This window comes from Streptopelia decaocto (genome assembly GCF_964273445.1).
Source record: "Streptopelia decaocto genome assembly, chromosome: 5".
In the NCBI taxonomy this organism is placed as follows: domain Eukaryota; kingdom Metazoa; phylum Chordata; class Aves; order Columbiformes; family Columbidae; genus Streptopelia; species Streptopelia decaocto.
In genome coordinates this window covers 64,126,085-64,132,084 of record NC_138659.1, presented here as the reverse complement: position 1 = coordinate 64,132,084, position 6,000 = coordinate 64,126,085, and positions in this window count along the sequence as shown.

Genomic DNA, 6,000 nt, shown 5'->3' with positions numbered 1-6,000 from the left:
GGTTAGTGCTGAAAGGTGCGAGGGGAAGCAGCGCTTTTATAGACAGCTTTCTTATAGACTCCCGTATATTTACTTTGTAACAGCTCAGAAGCAGATGACGCCGCTTTGCATCATTTTCAGTGAAGAGGGAGATAAATTCCCTCTCTTCATGCTCGCTCCTCTGACCTCTGTAATCACTGTAGCAGGGGAGCCCAAAGAAAGTCAATATGGAGAAAAACCTCTTGGATCCTGATATCAGTCCAGCTGCCTTCCTGAGGTCATAGATTTAGCTGAGAACAGCAGATTTGCCCTTTTCAACAGTTTTGCAAGATGAGGGGCTTTTGCTGTGGGATTTTTGCCTTCCTTTGGTCAGTTGTTGTGCCTTTTTTACTGTGTCTAGATCCAGGCTACCTGAAGGTAACGATGGTTGTGCCAGTGATTTTAGTGTAATAAGTATTTGATCTTGAAATACACTGAGTTCACAGGCCAATAATATTTTGTACATCTGCTCTGAATCCAGACAGCCAGAGGACCGAAGGGACATTTCCCCGCTGCAAACAGATCTGCTGAAAAGCGAGAAATAGATCTTGATTTAAAGAGATCCACCATTGCTGATTGTGTGACACAGAAAGGGAATGGAAGGAGAATCATGATCAAACACACTTTATTGACTTTATTCCTTCCTTAACTAACAGGTGAAGTTCTGAAAATGTGCACAGTAGACATTTTATGGAATATGAAAGCAAGCGCTGAATTGCAATCCTCAAATCACCAACTCAGAGCCCTCAGAATTTATTTTTTTATCCATTTCTTCCACTATAATTTCCAGGCTGGAGCTCTAGCCATTAATAGCAGCTACATCATTACACTGCAGTGACACTTCAGCAGCACCCTCATCCATTTCAGTCATTGATCCACTAATGTGCGCCGGATGAAAAAGGAAAAGGTCCAGCTCATCCATCCTCCCCCTCCTTTCTCCTCCTCTCACCAGGTGGCAACCACTCACCCTTTGCTTTCAATCCCTATCAGATTTCAGATGCTCAGTGTTAATTGTCTCAGTACAAGGACTGACCCCGGACAGTGAAACTAAAATTAAAGTAGCAGGGCCACAAAAGTGGGTGTAAAAGCTGCCGAAGTGAAGGGATCTGCAGCTGCTTCCCTTGGCCCCAGTGTGCTGCCAGCGCTGGATGGGGTAAGTTAGAGCTGGAGCCATAAAGCACACTTGGCAGGGTTGGATACTTTCTGGAATATGAAGCCAAACCAGGGAAAGAGTGGGAGAAAGGTTAAAGAAATTAGACAATAAGATCAAACATACAGCAACGTGCTGCTGCAGGAATGGTACCTGAAGTATTATAGCATGAGTATTATAGCCTCAACTGCATAAGTAATTCTGTGATTCCAGTTGCATATGAAGCAAAAAAATATCCTTCCTATGGACATCTGTGATTAATCCATATTGCAACTCTGTGTTTAGGTGGTTTTCTGAGTTGCAAAGATACTGAACTGAATGATACCTGGTAGCTTGTTGGGGTTTTCCAATCTAACATATAGGCACATTCTTGCTTTCCCTTTTCACTCTTCACTTGGTACATCTGTTCTTTTGTTCTGCTTTTCCTTATCTTTATATTGCTCATTTTGGGGATCAAAGGATAAAGGAAATAAAAATCCTGTCAGTTTTCAAAGGTCCACACAGCAGCAGATAATTGGTTTCAAATCAAGCCCAGAGTGTCTTTGATCTCCAAAGCCCTTGCAAAGAACATTTTACTAAGACACAAGTATATGTGGTCGGTAGCTCTACCAGGAGATCTAATTTTGAAAGTCTGCAATTACCTGTGCAGTGGCACTTATAAAGATGAGAGGGACTGATAACAATGCTGGGGTTTTACACCGTCTTCCATCAAACTTGCATTAATGAGCTGTAACTACACCCTTCTGAAGAGACACGTTCAGTAATATTTCTCTAACGCTGCAGTACCAGAGTTGATGGGTCAAGGGACAGAAAACAGCTTCTTCCAGCCCCCCAGCCCACGGCTCAGCCATGTCACCAGCCCCCCGTGCCGCCCCTTCCTGTTCTTCCTGGTGAAGCCAAATTTAGGTCAAGAAAGGTTCTCCTTCCCCTCTACTCTGCCCTGGTGAGACCACACCTGGAATATTGTGTCCAGTTCTGGGCCCCTCAGTTCCAGAAGGACAGGGAGCTGCTGGAGAGAGTCCAGCACAGGGCAACAAAGATGCTGAAGGGAGTGGAGCATCTCCCGTGTGAGGAAAGGCTGAGGGAGCTGGGGCTCTGGAGCTTGGAGGAGACTGGGGGCTGACCTCATGAATGTTTACAGATATATAAAGGGTGAGTGTCACAAGGATGGAGCCAGGCTCTTCTCGGTGACAACCAGTGATAGGACAAGGGGTAATGGGTACAAACTGGAACACAAAAGGTTCCACTTAAATTTGAGAAGAAATTTCTTCTCAGTGAGGGTGCCAGAGCCTGGAACAGGCTGCCCAGGGGGGTTGTGGAGTCTCCTACTCTGCAGACATTCAAACCCACCCGGACACCTTCCTGTGTAACCTCATCTGGGTGTTCCTGCTCTGGGAGGGGGATTGGACTGGATGAGCTTTCGAGGTCCCTTCCAATCCCTGACATTCTGGGATTCTGTGAAATTTGCTGCCTGAACCCACCCTCGTTCGTGTTTCCATCTCCATGCAGCAGTTTATAACCTTTGGCTGTGCTAGTTGAACTCTTTGGGCTGTGTTGCCATGAAATGAAATGTTATTGTTTATATATAACTTTCAGCAAGAACAAAACATGATGCCTGGCAGCTAAGGATAGAAAATTTTTTAAACCAGCTTTACCACTAGAGGAACTGTAATGTGAAACTCTACCCTTGTTCATCTTTGTAAGCAGTTAATCTTTTCTGTCACTTGGAACCTTAATGCCCTTCACTTTACCTTCCTTCCCTTGTTCACTAAATGTCCTTCTTTTCTCTTTCCGCCCATGCTTAATCCCACCAAAACATATGAAAAATCAAAGTGTGGTTATGCTAGAAAAACATGATACACTCAGGGTGAAATGACTGATCTTGAGTTTATAGGAATCTCTTTCTCCTTCTCCTCCTTCTCCTCCTCCTTCCCCTTCTTTTTCCTCTTCTTCCTCTTCTTCTTCTTCAGAATTGTTTTGTGCAATCTGGAGAGGCACAAGTGCACAAGACACACAGGTATATACTTATGTATGCATACCAAAATCTTTAACTGACTCTGCTACTTTAAATAAACAGTATACATTAATTTAGCTTAAAATAGGACTACTGTCAAGCTCCTACCCTAGAGCAACTACCAATTGCACTGTCAAAATCACTCTCTGTGGTTCTGAATAGGTTTCTTAATGAAAGAGCAACATTAGCTCTTTAGAACATTTTGTCCCTGAAGGATGCAGCAGCAGCCACTGAATGATTTCTGGCTCAGACGTGCTTATAAATGGTAGGAAACATAATGGTGTAAAACGTATCAGCTCCCTGGAAATGCTTCCTAACAGTGATTTGGGGAACCAAGAGACAAATGGATACTGAGAATGGCACCCACTGATGAGCACTTTGCTTCCCACATGCACACTGACCCCCTTAAGAATAAATATGGTGTGGGTATGTTGTCACTGAAACAATTCAATAAACAGAGGATGAAATTATTTGGGACCCAATCCAAAGGAAAATATGTTCTGGTAAAATTAAATTTTAATGTTCGCTGTTTGCTGTATTAAGTAATGATGAGCATCCGAATGAAGTTCTGTGCTTCTATTTTTGCAGTCTGGTCATACTGACTGTTACAGTGGTAATTTTTTATTCTGGTTAAACCTGAAGGCAGTAGCAGAGTAGAATTTGACTTGAGTAGAGATGTCTACATTCAAACCAAAGACAAAGAGCTCTTGTTATAAAATGTTTTGGTTGGAGGCAGGGCTCAGGTGTTCTCTTGTGTCTTTAATACGCATGTTATGGTTGCACTCAGCTAAAAGCTCCAAACTGGGGCTGCAGCACCATTTAAATGTTGAAGAATTATATTAACCACCAGCCTTGTGCACATCCCCAGTCCTGGTTCCAGACAGATTTCAGGTCAAATGTCGCTGTTCTCATGCAGGAAAAACCCACAAGCAGCTTTTCCACAGAATGGAGGGTTTCAGGATCAAGAACAACAGTAAAATAGATGTTATTTTTCATCAGAAGACAGAAGTATCTGTCCCTGCTTTGTCAGAATCTTCTCCTTGGCAGCAAGAGAATGAATTTTTCCTGGTGTGATTGATCCTGTCATTTGCTCTCTTTCTTTTTGTAGTTCTAAAATGTATTTGTCACTGTTTTGCCCCACAATTTGTTAAAAGGCAGAGAGGAAACACACCTTATATATGAATCCAATAATTTATTACAAGTATAGTTGAAACCCTTGCAGTCTGTTCCAAGAGCCACTATCAGCCCAGATCTAATTATTACAGAAAGAAGCTGCTTTGATTGAGCATGAAAAATTTAAATGCCAATAGCAAACCAGTTAAAATGGCTTTTCCTATGTCCTGCCCCATTTCCTGGCATCACGGCCCCTTCCCCTGCTCCCTGGGGCTCTGTGGTTGGTGCTGGGGTTGCTGCAGCCCCAGGAGGACTGTGATGCTCACACTGATGGTTTTGTCATCCTGACCCTAAGATCCACTTGGGTTTATTTTAATATGTTTCCTAACCTGTTTTACACCTTTCCTCTTCACACATTGTTCTGCAGCTCTGTGTCACATCTGAATTTGCTATGTACAGCCCCTTTTAAGTATGCTAGATACTATTTCTTTGTTATCCCTAGAAGCGGTTTTGTCCAGGACTGTGTGTTTTTACTGGGCTGTGTGTGAGTCCATCGCCGTGGGGTGTCCAGTGCCAAGCCCGTGCCCCACCACTCCTCACCCCATATCAGTATTTCTCTGCTCTGATGCTCCCAAGGCCTCGGCCATCGTACCAGCCCCATATTTATTTCTCTGTACTGCATCATGACATTAGTGTAAAACCACAGCAGTACCATTGCAATGATAACCAAGGTAAAACAAACCAGGCACAGCCACCTGATCAGAGGAAAAATAGCTGATACAGCCAAATCAAATTAAAACAAAGCTGCAGGCAGGTCAATAGAAGTTCAGACAAAGGAAGCCTGTCGCCTCAGGCCTGAGGCCTTGCAAACTCAGCACAAAACCTGTGGCCTGTTACAAGCAATGGCAATATGATATAACAGGGCTACACGGCTGCATTATTATGTTATTCTATCTATTATTATGCTATTTTATCATTTGGTTCCCATCCAACTCAGATACTGCTAATGCCCAGCTTCGTCGCCCAAAGTAGGGAGCTGCAGGTACAGGGATCAGCCCAACATCAAGAGTTTGCTGTTCACCTGCCTTAATGAAAAACAACTCATTAAATACTACATGCAGGATTGATGCCTCCTTGCCTATGTTCATAAAATTTCAGGGAGCCACTGGATAAATGGTACTGAATTAATATAAACCTATAAATAGGTCAATCAGGTGGAATCTTCAGCTGCTGGTATAGTTGAGTTACACAATTATACTGACCTTGCTCATGACGATGCAAGTTTCCTTTACTGAATTTCGGTTTCAACCCAGAGATCTTTACCTGGCATCTGGGTCAGCTGGCTCTTGTTTTCTACTGAAGTAACAAACCACGAGGCCAATGTTGAAGCGATATCAGCAATATCTTCAGGGTTTCTGATAGTTGTTCATAGAGCTGCTGAGCATGAAAAGTTTCCACAGAAAACTGAGTCAAAACTAAGAAGCCAAACCCCTTCTGCCGAACATTTTAATACCTGAAAAGATGAAAAGATGAATTGCATCTATATGGCCTGTACTTAAAAAAGTTAAATGAAGCCTGTATATGTAATTCCTCTGTGATAGCTTTATCTATTAATAAAGTAACTCATTCAGCTGTCACATGGAATAAAAATGTATTTGTCACTCAAACCCACCAACCCAACAAAATTGCTCAGATGACTCAGCAC